General features: G+C 36.5%; 1 long non-coding RNA gene across 2 annotated transcripts; it reads left to right on the top strand.

The window, feature by feature from the left end:
• The first annotated feature begins 9558 nt into the window (after window positions 1-9558).
• LOC122042518 lies at window positions 9559-12583 on the top strand. Of its 2 annotated transcripts, none has more exons than XR_006129286.1 (6): window positions 9559-9570; window positions 10200-10306; window positions 10378-10448; window positions 10636-10925; window positions 11066-11199; window positions 12476-12583. It is a non-coding gene; the product is annotated as an uncharacterized LOC122042518 (long non-coding RNA). The 2 variants fall into 2 exon arrangements; XR_006129287.1 differs by lacking the exon at window positions 12476-12583 and adding an exon at window positions 12237-12297.
• The last annotated feature ends 1199 nt before the right edge of the window (window positions 12584-13782 follow it).

Below are 13782 nucleotides of genomic sequence, written 5' to 3'. Positions count from 1 at the left end.
AAAACAAGCAAGGATTTTTCTGATATATGAAGCTTGGAATAAGTAAAATATTCTTTTCTTGCGATCACTTATTACTTTGATCTCAAGAATATATACATTGTCCCAAGTCATTTATATCGAATTGTTTGGACAACCATACCCTTACTTCTGATAACATTTTGATATTGTTTCCAACTACCAAAAATGTTATCTACGTATAGTACAAGAAATATCACCACGCTTCCATCACACCTTTTGTATACACAAGACTTATCCGGTTACTAAATCCATACATCTGGATTACTTTGATAAATCGGATGTTCCAAGACCTTGAAGCTTTACCTCAGTCCATAGACTGATTGAGCTTGCACACAAGATGCTCTTAGCCCTTTGCAATGAACCCTTCTGGTTGCTTTATATGGATGCTTTCTTCAAGACTTCCATTAAGGAATGCTGTCTTGTCATCCACTTGCCAAATAGATAAAAGAATCTGGATAGAATTAAGCATGGCTACCAGTGAAAAAGTTTCCTTTTTCATCTAGCCTTGCTTTGAAAGTTTCTACCTTCCTGTCTATCCCTCTTTTCCTATTATAGACCTTTTTATACCCAAAGGCTTTTACACCACTTGGTGGTTCTACAAGCTTCCAGTTTTATTAGAATACATATATTCTAATTCTGTTATTCATTACTCTTTGCCAAGATATTGCATCTTTATCTTAGAGTGCTTCGTCATATGTCCGGAGATCAGGTTCATGTCCTCCAGGGATCGAGTCCAAAAACTCTCCCAAAACATGAATCTTTTTAGGTTGCTTAACAACCCTCCCACTACGACAAGGCATTTTCTGCAATTGTGTATCATTTGTGATACGTGTTGCAGTTTTCTTGTGGTATCTCATCTTGTACTGTTGGTACTAGATTAGACATGTCTTTTATTATTTCCTTAAGAACAAATTTACTTATGAGCACGTGGTTCATTATATAGTCCTTTTAAAATCAGTTATTGATGCTAACAATGACCTTCTGATTTTTAAGACTATAAACCTACTTTTTGTTTATCTAGGATAACTTACAAACAAGTGAACTCCTATCCAACTTATCATTATCTCTCTTTAATATATGTGCTGGACTACCCGAATCCAAATATGCTTCAAAATAGGCTTACGCGTATTCAACAATTCTATATGAGTAGAGAGTTCTGACTTTGGAAGGTACTATGTTCACTTCCGTTTCCAGAGTATATCCTTAAAATGAATTTGGTAAAATAACTCATCATCAATCTACTTATTTCCATAAGAGTCCTATACCTTCTTTCTACTACACCATTCTGTAGAGGTGTACCAGATGCAGTTAGTTGGGATTGAAATCCAACTTCTGATAAGTGACTCCTAAAATCTCTCAAGAGGTACTTGCCACTACGATCTTCCATAGTGACTTTTTACTTTAACATTTCTCTGCATCAGCCTTGTACTCTTTAAACTAATCAAAACACTTAGTCTTGCGACACATTAAGTAAATGTATTTGTATCTTGAATAGTTGTCTATAAAATAGACGAAATATTCGATACTACCTCTTGTCTGGATTGTCATAGGATCACACAAATCAGAATGAACCAATTCCAATATATCTTTGACTCCATTCCCCTTAGACTTAAAAGCTTCTTGGTTATTTTTCCTTTCAAGTAAGACTCGTAGGTTGGAAAGATTTCCACTACTAATGAACACAAAAGTTCATCAGCTACCAATGAATCCTACTTAAGTTAATATAACCTAGCTTTAGATGCCAAAGATATAATTGGTTTATTTCCGAAGGTTGCTTTCTCTTAAAATTAGAAGATGTGTTACTAATTTCCATTTGTTGCATCGTGGGAGTTATTGGATTATAAATTGTCAACCATCATACTAGAATAGATAACTTTCCTATTTTTCTTGATAACAACTTTGTTATCAAAATAGACACAATATCTATAATAGTTTAGATACTGAAATCAGGTTCTTTCTAAACTTGGTACGTAAAGACAATTACTTAAAATCCATATTTTATTCTTATCAAAGGATAAACATCTCCCACTGCAACAGCTACCACTTTTACAGTAGTGCCCATGTGGACGGTGATTTACCTTTCATTTAGTTGTTGGGTTTCCTGGAACCCTGCAATGAATTGCAGACATGATTAATGACATCTTGTATCTACACTCCAGGTTCTGGTAGATAACACCACTAGACATGTTTCAACTAATGAATTAAATACACCTAAATTGTTCTTAGTTCTAAGAAGACATTCTACCCTAATGTCCAAGTCCTATTTCCAATCATTACAATTGGGACTACTAAGTCTTTTTCTATAGTATGACTACTAGGGATTGACAAACATCCTAAGAATCACAAAAATATTTGGTCAAGATCAACTCTTTAAAATCTCCATGAATTTTGTGTATACAAAATCGAAGAGGAGATTTTATTCATTAATTTTATTATCTCGTCAACTTGACGAATAAAATTAATAGTTGATCTGTCTTTGATCAAATATTTGGTCAAAACTCTTTGAATTTAAAATAACATTGATTCCTCAAACAATATTATTTAAATTCACCAACACCTCAAACACCGTGAATTTTGCATGCCACGTTAGTGTGGATGTATACAAATTCATCATTTGTAAGAGGAGGGTTTTACCCATTGACTATCTTGTCAATATAACTTTTTGACAAATAAAATTACCTCAAACACCATGAATCTTGTATGCCACGTTAGTGTGGACGTATACAAATTCAAACATTTGTAAGAGGGGTTTATTAATTTTATTATATTGCCAATATAGTTTTATGACAATCAATAGTTGGTTTCCCTTTGGTCACACAAGTGATAGTAGTGACTCCGTTGGGGAGGATACTATTAAATGTGTCTAAGTGTATACCATTACTTGACACTAAGTCCATTAATAAGATTATGCCCCTTCCGTTGGGGAAGATCACACGCTCTTAATTAACATCCTATAGTCATCCAAAAATGGAAGTCTATTCTAGTGATCCACAAACAAGCTCATCCGTTATGGAGGAAGGCACTCAGAGCCAACGTGTAAGCTTGTTTACATCACTTACAAACCAGTAATGGAGACCATGGGATTTACTTAAAAATCCCTCTCCCACTTAGTTATTTATAAATGAGGAATTTTAACTATGCTAGCCTACTAATTATGTAAACCAACATTCACACACAGCACAATATAAAAGCAATAAATAGAAAATCTAATTTTCAACTATTATGACTTTTATCTCTAGTTGTCCTCCGTGTATTGTCATCCCAAGCTGCTGCCATATTTGGCCACCGCCACCGGGTCTAGCTGTCGCATCCATCTTGCTCCTAGTTCCGCTGCGCCTCTGGTCCTTAGAAGGTTCCACGCTTTGCAAGATTCGATCCACGACATAAATAGAATTTTACATTTTTGATCCTATATTCCATAAAAGGAATGTACATGTATCTAGATCAAAAATAAAATCCTAATAAAACTAAATACAGCTCCTGCTGTATTTTATAATACAATCATGCACACACATATAAATGCCCTTGACATGTCCAAGGGTCCAATCACACACATAATAACTAAAAGCCATAATAGTTGGACCCTGCATCCACAAAGTTAGCACATCCTACTATTATCCTGCCGAAATTATGTATGACATGTGCATAATTAAACTAATACCAAATACACAGAGGCAAAACCCTAGCTCTGATACCAATTGTTGGTTGCTACTCGGAAAACCTAGAGGTTCCACTGTACAAAAATTTTGTACAAAGGTCTGAACCTTTTCCTAGCTACCATGTGTTCTTTTAAATTAAATTTTGGATCGCCTGCGGAACTTAACACGTTTGATCCAAAACTTAATCTATTTGTTCTTTTAGGTTTTGACTTGGATCTCCTGCGGAACTTTACACGTTCGACCCAAATCACCTTAAGTTATTAATTCCATTAAATATTAATTTCCATAATTGGTTCCCAGTACTGACGTGGCGAGGCACATGACCTTCTTGGATATGGGAGCAACCACCACCGACTAGACAAAACCTTTTATGGAAAGCTAATATTTAATTTCCTAAAATAACTTTAGGTTAACTGAAAAGAACAATCAAATCACAAGGAAAAATAAAACAAAAGAACACATCATCGAAAAACATATTCGAAATACTAGAATCGTAAGCCTCTTGTATTTGGTATTATTTCCAAAAATAACTAGTATGATGCTGAAAGAAAAATGACTAGTTATACCTTTTAGAAAGACCTCTTGATCTTCTACCGTATTCCTCTTCTAACCTCGGACGTTGTGTGGGCAACGATCTTCCGAGATGAGAACCACCAAGCACCTTCTTCTTCCTTACAAGTTTCGGCCATCAAAACTTCTCCTAAGATGAAGAGGTTCAGCCACCACCACCATGCTCCAAGGGATGCTAGAAAAGAGGCTTCTTTTCTCTCCTTCTTCTCTTTCTTAGATCCGGCCACCAAAGCTATCTCCACCATGAGAAGGTTTCAGCCACACAAAGGAGAGGAGAGGAAAGAAAGGGCCGGCCACACCCAAGGAGAAAAGAGAGGAAAAATAGAATAGAGTCGTTCCCATTGAAGCCTTCTCTACCCCTTCTTTTATAATCCTTGATCTTGGCAAATAAGGAAAATTTAATAAAAACTTCCTTAATTCTTTTGCCATTGAAAAGGAAAATTTATTTAATTAAAATAATTTTCTCTTTTCAAATTATAATGGTCGGCCACTCTTCTCCCTAAAACAAGGAGAGTTTTAATTAAAACAAAAATTAAAACTTCCTAATTTGTTTCTAGAAATTTATAAAAATTTCTCCAATAATTTTAATCCCTTCATGATTGGTTAATAAAAAGAAATTTTATAAATTAAAATTTTTCTTTTAAACATGTGGATAATTTCCAAAAAGGAAAGTTATCTCTAAAAATTAAAATCTCCTTTCAATCTACAAATAAGGAAAGATATTAAATCTTTTCTTAATCTTTTGTAGAAACTAATAAAAGAGAATTTTTAATTTTTAAACTTTCTTTTAAATCTTGAATATAATTAAAAGGAAAGTTTTTACCAAAATTAAAATCAACCTTTTAATCTACAAATAAGGAAAGAGATTTTAACTCTTCTCTTAATCTTTTGTAGAATCTTATAACGGAAGGATTTAAAATTTTAAACTCTCTTTTAAATTATATTATCCACATAAGAAAAAATTTAAAATTAAAATTCCTTTTTATTTTAATAGGGCCGGCCACATGAATTCACCCATGAACATACCCATGGCCGGCCCTAGCTTGGTCTCCAAGCTAGCTTGGCCGACCCCTATAGGATGGGTAAGAAGGTGGCTATAGATGGGTATAGTACTCTAAAATTAAGAGGCTACGATAGGGACCGAGAGGAAAAATTGGTTTTGGTCTCCCGATAAAATTAAGCATCTCGTGTTCGCCCCGAACACACAACTTAATTTTATCAATAATAATTCATTCCACTAGAGAACTATTATTGAACTACCGCACCAATCCCAAATTACATTTTTGGGCTCCTTCTTATTATGAGTGTGTTGGTATCCCTGTGTTTAAGATATCGAATGTCCACTAATTAAGTGAGTTACTGACGACTCATTTAATTAATATCTAAGTCCAAGAGTAGTACCACTCAACCTTATCGTCATGTCGGACTAAGTCCACCTGCAGGGTTTAACATGACAATCCTTATGAGCTCCTCTTGGGGAGATTATCAACCTAGTATCTCTAGGACACAGTTTCCTTCTATAATCAACAACACACACTATAAGTGATATCATTTCCCAACTTATCGGGCTTATTGATTCATCGAACTAAATCTCACCCACTGATAAATTAAAGAAATAAATATTAAATATATGTGCTTGTTATTATATTAGGATTAAGAGCACACACTTCCATAATAACTGAGGTCTTTGTTCCTTTATAAAGTCAGTATAAAAGAAACGACCTCAAATGGTCCTACTCAATACACTCTAAGTGTACTGGTGTAATTATATAGTTAAGATAAAGTAATACCTAATTACACTATGATCTTCCAATGGTTTGTTCCTTTCCATCTTGGTCGTGAGCTACTGTTTATAATTTATAAGGAACCGATAACATGATCTTCTGTGTGTGACACCACACACAATGTTATCTACAATATAAATTAATTGAACAACTACATTTATCATAAATGTAGACATTTGACCAATGTGATTCTTATTTCTAGATAAATGTTTATACCAAAAGCTAGGCTTTTAGTATACATCCTAACACTTCTTTGACCTCACTTTTCTCCTTACCTTAATCTAACGTTCCCCCTTAAAACATCTTCCTTGCTAAGTCTTTTAAAGAGAAAAAAGAGGAGAATCCCTAACACTTCGTCTTCTTCCTCCAGCGTGCATATTTCTTACTTTCTGCCTTTAACTAGTTGTTTTTCTTATTCTCATTGGTCCTTCAATGTCGACCCCCGGTGAGTGGTATACTCAATTCTCTTCCTGATTTTCATTACAGGAGGCATATGAGCTCTAATAGAACTAGGACTTTCCTCCATACCTAGTCACCCCTACCTCCAGGGATCATCGTCATCTTCCCCCTCCAGAGAGTGTTGCCATATTTTGGGAACAAGTCCTATGTGGTTTCCGATTTCCTATTCATCCCTTTTTTGTTGATGTTAGTAGGTATTTTGATCTCCCCCTAAATCAACTTATTCTCCAATCCTTCTCTATTATGGTTGGGTTTGTTGTTGTTTCTCCTCTACTTGACTTTCCTTGATCTCCTCGACTATTCCACCATTTTTTTCATTCCTTGTAAAGTGGAAGATAGTGTTTTTAAGTTTCAATAACACCCTAAAACCACTCTGTTCCATAGAATTTTGCCTCAAGGAGAATGGCGAGACAACTTCTTTTTTATGCATCTTCCTTCTCCCCCACCATATCCCATAGCCTGGCATCGCAACCTTTCTCCCATTCCTCAATTGGTCGATATTTCTGAAGATCCCTCTCTTCACTCCTCCCTAGAAAAATTAAAAGAAGAAAAGTTTAACTTGCCTGCCTTAATCGTCGAAGGCTTATTGTTTGCCTTGGGTCTTAGCCCAGCCGGCACAGCCTTGGATGTTTCCTTTGGTAAGATTATTCTCCTTATGCATGCTTTTTGGTCATTTTCATATTATTTTTAATATGAATTTCTCTCTTTTTCTAGCTGATGCTATCCTCCCTGCTTTCATGTATAAGAATACTTGACTCACAAAAGTAGTCTTGACTAGAATGGGAGACGAATTATTAAGGGATTGTCATCTCAATCACCCTTAATCCTCTTTTGGTTTACTACCTCTATCTGAGCAACCTCAAGAATCATCAAGCTTATCAGATCAGGAAGGTCCCTTTGTTGTAAAGAGTAAAAAGCCTCGTGTTTCCTCCCCATGCCCACTTTCTTCTACCATAGCTACTTTTGAACAGATTCCTATTACTTCTTCCTAAATCTCCCACAACAGAGGTAAGGAACCTGCCCTTCCTACATATGCTCGTTCTTATTTTGCTCTGAATATGATGAGGCCAGGACTTCTTATTCCTATGTTTATTGATATTCCTCCAGCTGTTCCTTCACTTGAGGAAGCACCAACTATTCCTGTGGCTCCATTGCCCCTTCTTCCGGCTCTACCTTCTTCTTCTACTAAGCCCCGTACCAAAAGAACTCCTTGCAGGAGATCAATTACCTTTAGGCCAATAAAACATCTACTGAACAAGATCCTTCATTAGCTAGTCCTTCATCTCCTGATATCTCTTCACAGGCTTCTAAACTTCCTTCTTTTTCTTCTTCACCATTTACTGTCTCTACCAGCTCCTCTATCCTTTTCAAACAATCTCATGGGCTACCATCCCAACTTGGTCAAACCTCTGTTCCCACCTCATATAGGCTACTTTAATTGAAAGGATTATTAGCTGAGTCCTGGTTGCAGTCGCAAACACATATGAAAAGGAATACAATATCTGAAAGTGTTGATGATCATAGTCGTCAAGCTACTGCGGTAAATTTTTGATTAAACTTTCTTAATTGGTAACCATAAAATATAACCATGTTGTTATTCTATTCACCTCTATGCTTCAAGCCTACATTTGAGCAAGCTAGTTAAGGATTTAGAAAGGACTAACCGACACTACAAGAAAAAGCCTCATAGACATCAGTGGAACAATAACAGTTTTAAGCAAAAACTGATGTCTTTGAGTATTTTACACCGGTTTTTCCAAAAACCGGTGTCTATAAGCGCAGATTTTCGCTCATAGACATCGGTTTTTTAGCCGATGTCTATGAGCGCCTTTTTTTTTGTTAATAGACATCGGTTTTAACAGCGGTTTTTAAAACCCGATGTTAATGAACCAAAAAAAAATAATTTAATTTTTCCACCAGCCAAAATTTATAACACTTCACAAAGTTCCCTCCAAACCTAAACCAATATCGCGCCCCTTCTCTCAGCCTAAACCTAAACCTAAACCTCCGACCATCTCTCTCAGCCTCATCTCCCTCTTCCCCTTCCTGGATCTCTTCCTCTTCCTGGATCGACGCCCCTTAGGATCAAAACCACCTGCTTCGATCCTAAGCAAAATCGCAGTATAAATTGTTCCATTCTGCCTCCTCGTCCGATCCTCTCTTCCTCCTCCTCCTCCTTCCTCTCTTCGCTCTTCCCAGCTAAGGTAGGGGCCGACAAGATCCGAATAGCTAGAGGACGCCCACGACCACCATGGCAAGGTTGGCCGGCAACATGAGGGAATCCGAAGGAAGAGAGAACAACACCGAGATCTCTGATCTTGTGTAAAGGGGTCTCCTTCTTCTGAAGCAGAGAGATCGAGTGCAGTACAAGAATAACGAAGTATGTCTGCCTGTTAAAACCCTAAAATTGCAGGCATAAAGGCTCTCCGTGCTTCATTTTCTCCTTCTCGGCCTCTTCGCTCGCTGGGTACACGGTCAAAACCTCTCGTTTCCTCTTTTCATTCTTCTTAATCGTCTGATTACCTCTCTATAAAGCGCCGAAGCCTTTTCTTTTCCCCCGACTTTCTCCTTCTCGCGACTTCGGACTTCACACGACCGAGACCGGTGATTTCTTCTTCTCTCGGTGGCGCCGGCGAAGAGCGGACCTTGGAGCGTTGAGAGGAAGAGAGGTTAGTTACAGCCGAACCTTCTTTCTCCCCGATCCCTTCCTCCCTTCTCTGATCTCGGTGAACAACGGCGACGGATCTCGATCGGTGGATTTCGCCGGCTGCCGGGAGGGAACCAAGGGCGTCGGCGTTGGATCAGGCCAGCATCGATTGTTTGGAGGAGGTAACAACCATTGTTCCTTCCCGATCTCTGTCCTTGTTCGTCGGCAAGAACAAGTCGTTGCCCTAACTTCGATCTTGGAGGTAAGGGTTTGGTTTTGGTTGTGAATTCGAACCTTGATCCTTTCTAGTGTTGATTCAGGTGGTTCTTTCTGGGAAGCAGAGACTGGTATTTTGGTCCCGGCCACCACAGCTCTATTGGATCGATCTCTTCTTCGTATCAGTGATCGTCTCCGGTGATTGAAGGGTGCAGAGGTAATGAGGTCGATCTGTTGTTGTTGTTAACAGGTTGTTTTGATGACTTCTTGTTATTCTTTCTTCTTGATCCGGCTAGTGAAGATGCACTATGTAATGTTCTGTTTGTAGGGGATTGAGGTACGGTTTAGTTCTTGTTCCTTACCCTTGTGCGATCATTAGTTGCAGTAGATGTTACCTAATGAATCCTGTGTGTTTTGAGTTGGATCCACGGCAGAGTCAATAAGAATTTGTTTGTTCTGGTGTTGGAGGTTAAGGGTATGATGTGTTACTAGTTAACAAGGATAAGAGTTGTTATATTGGGTAATTGAATGTTGTAAATAAAGATTAACCTGAATCTGAAATGGTTTCAGTGACATTTATGTTTCATGTTAGGTGATTATGGAAGATTGTAACCTTGAAGATCTAATGGGAATTTAGATATTGGATGGTTTAGGTTAGAATATAAATTTAATATGGTTATGTTAAAAGAAGGGAGCCGTACCTATGGTTAGCGTTTCTTTTGTATGTTCATTTCCTCCAGGTTTTTGTAATTTAATTTCCACCCTCTAGGGTTTTTTTTTTAATTCAGTTTTCGACGCCTAATTCCACCCTGCTTCTTTCTGACATACATTTACACATTGTTTCAGTGGATACGATGTGCTTATTTTAGATACTGGATTGGGAAGTGCAGAGAATCAAGCAAGGGTCAAGGAGTTGCTTCATGTGGAGGAATCAAAACTAGAGGAGGATGAGGGTAAGTGTTTTTACTCATAATATTATTTTAGTTTCTGTTCAGATCAGTTGGCACTCGATTCTGTGCTTTAGGAAATACCACTCCAGCAGTGAGATGGGTTCGAGATGATAAATATGATTGCATCCGATTAAAGCATTGCAAGGTGAGCTATATTCACTATGTATCCCCCCTTCAGAGTACATATGTATCTGTATAGTAATTAATTTCAATATAGGCACATCAAATTACCTTAATTGTTTCTGGACATAGACTTATCCTTTGGATTACTTTATTTTAATTGGTAGAGTATTTGCCACTACCTTTCTATTATTCATTCTTTTGCTTTGCAGGTTGTGACAAAAATTGATTGGCATCGGAAAGGAGACTATTTCACTACTGTCGTTCCTAGTGATATCCTAATTATGAATTTTAGTTGTACTTATTTTTAGTCATTCCTAGTGCCTATTTTATATCTCAGTTTTGTTTCTTTCTTTTTTCTAATACACACTGACAAATTGGAAATATATAAAAATCATGACATTATACCTAGTTACCTAGCCTTTGAGGCTGGAATCAGGATGAAACCTAAAGTGCCCTGAAAAGTTTAGGCATACCAAATTCTCTCAGTTTAATGACAGAGGTCAGTTGTGTTGCAAACTTTGTTATTTTCCTTGTTTTTCATTTACCGCGTCTAGATTAAGAAACTATGGCTTTCTAACTCAAATAAAAATTGCAATTCCTGCCCATCTTAGACCTAACATTAACTTATTAATTGAACAGGTGTTTTAGATTGTAAATTTCATCCGAGGCAGCCATGGCTATTCACAGCTGGAGCAGATTCTGTCATTAAACTGTATTGCCACTAATGATAGATTCTCCAGGAAACTTTGAAGAATCTCCTCGAGTCAAGATACGTGAGTACTTGCTGATCCTACATGACTACGGTAGCAAGTTCATGTTCTTTGCTTGATAATTTATTCTTTTTTGACCAATTCATTTCCGCAAACCCCTTACCTGTAAGCACCAACTAGTATCCTTATTGTCAAGAATTAATTTTATCAACGACTTATAAGTTTGGTATGCATATTTCTTATGATGTTGAACCTTGACTTTGAGACACATGATGGCTTTGTTTTATTTTTTTTGTTGAATTTTCTATCCTGTAAGTTTCAACTCCACTAGTATCATGTTTCCATAGATGATGCTGTCTTAGATGTTGGAGTCGTGACTCATTCTTTATACTGATGTTTCTGTGTGGAATTTTCCCAGTTGTCCTGTTCATTGTTTGATGTTTCTGTGTGTGTTGTAGCTGAATTTGGTTGTAGCTTCTGCAAGCTTTCTTCACTTTCTTCCCTCCACTATCTATTAACAAGTTTGATCTTTACAATTCAGTTATAAGAACAAATAATATGACCAAAGGTTGACAGCTTTGCTTCATCCTTTTTACATTTCAGTATGTGGATGAAAGCAAATATGTACTGATGTACCTAAATGGATTTACAAAAATATCTTTGAAATGTTTTGTCATACAGATATGGCATCTAGTATAATTTTTTCCAACTTGATTGTTGCATTATCATATAATGAGATTAGGTGCACAGCTTGCAGTCAGTTTATTGTTTTTGCTAAAGATCATTGCTAGTAGGCCGACAAAAGACAGGTCTAAAATGAAGCCTAAGAAAACATGCTTAAGATGATATTTTAAGATTTTCTAAACATTGGATCGTTGCAGAAGGTTGTGATTGGCACGACAAGTGTTCTAAAATGAAGCCAAAGAAAATGGGGGAGAAAATAAGGTTCGGCTTGAGGAATTTATGCAATAAAGCAGTTTTATATTTGATTCCTTCTTTAATTATATTGCGTGTGTTCCTAAGCTGCAACCTATTAATAATTTTAGTTTTATAATGTTCTTTGCCACTACCTTTCTATTATTCATTCTTTTGCTTTGCAGGTTGTGACAAAAATTGATTGGCATCGGAAAGGAGACTATTTCACTACTGTCATTCCTAGTGATATCCTAATTATGAATTTTAGTTGTACTTATTTTTAGTCATTCCTAGTGCCTATTTTATTCCTAGTCACCTTATTTCAATGACAAGAACAAGGGTTCTCATGGCCAATATGTGTCTATTAATGGGATTTTCAATGTCTTGCTTACCACGCTAATCCTACTTCTGATTGGATTTGCAGCTTCAAGATATCAAACTCTACACCTTCTATATGGAGCTAGATTTGCAAAAGCCATATCCAACTCGAGGAAGTGACTTATTGACATGGGAGGTAGGTGTACCTCTTTAGTTCCGCTTTTAACCAAATATCCCTATAAAGATTCATTTGTGTGCTCTTAACATATCTATTCCTACAACGTTGTTATCTAGGATTAGCATTTATTTTGTTAAATGTGATTTATGCACCTATAATTATTCTGGTGAAGTTAGCATTCTATTAAACTAGATTATGACCTTTGCAGAAAACTTATTGGTAACCAAGGACTTTGTGAAGATAGCAAATTTTGGCCTTGCTCGTGAAGTTCATTCGAAGCCACCATTCACAGAATAGGTTTCAACACGCTAGTAAGCATGTTTATGACAAGCACTTGTGATCTTATATTTTTTATTTGATACATGTACACATTTGTTTTAGTTATTTGACATATGGTGGATTTATGTGTTTTTACAGTTTACAAATCTCAAGTACTCCAGAGTTTACAAACCATCGGCTTTAGAAATTTCCATTTCTTGTTGCTCTCGAGGAACATTATATTCTGGAAGAGAGACAATGCTGAAGTAACCAGCACTTTTCTTAGATTCTGAGAAAATAATTTTCCAGCTCTCAAAATCAACCAACTGCAAAAGAAATGTAAGAGGGTTTTATAATCTTAATCCATTCCGCTAATACAAAGATGTGAAAAAACAGAAACCAAGTTAGCAGCAAAAATCACTGAAGGAATTATCTGGGAAAGATGAAAGCCGCAAAAAAAGCTTAGACTTGAGTCATGATTTGCTGCAGTTCCACTTAATTAACACTTTCACTGCATATCAACCCACCTTGTGTTTGCCTGCTTCATTGATTGCGTGGTGATGGTGAATTTTATAGCTTTTGCTCCTTATTGTATTATGTCTATTAGCCATGTGAATACAAAGGGCACAGTTGCATTCTTGCTTATGAGATTTGGAAGATGGCATCAGAGGTAGTACAATAAATAGTATATCTCTTCATTTGCTTGTTAACTATGAACATTTTCTTTGTTCTTCTATGCTTCCTTCACTATTATATTCGTTATCTTCCACAGCAGCCTTTAAAAACTCAGTATTCTATTTTATTTGATACATGCACACATTTGTTTTAGTTATTTGACATATGGTGGATTTATGTGTTTTTACAGTTTACAAATCTCAAGTACTCCAGAGTTGAAATTGATGAAGTGCGGTTCGAGTGGGCTGAATGCATGCTAGATTACATTTGAGACAGTTGTACCTTGATGTGTTAACAGAATG

This window comes from Zingiber officinale, chromosome 2A (assembly GCF_018446385.1).
Source record: "Zingiber officinale cultivar Zhangliang chromosome 2A, Zo_v1.1, whole genome shotgun sequence".
NCBI lineage: Eukaryota > Viridiplantae > Streptophyta > Magnoliopsida > Zingiberales > Zingiberaceae > Zingiber > Zingiber officinale.
The sequence above is the reverse complement of the archived record's forward strand: the minus strand, read 5'-3'. Positions and strand labels throughout refer to the sequence as shown.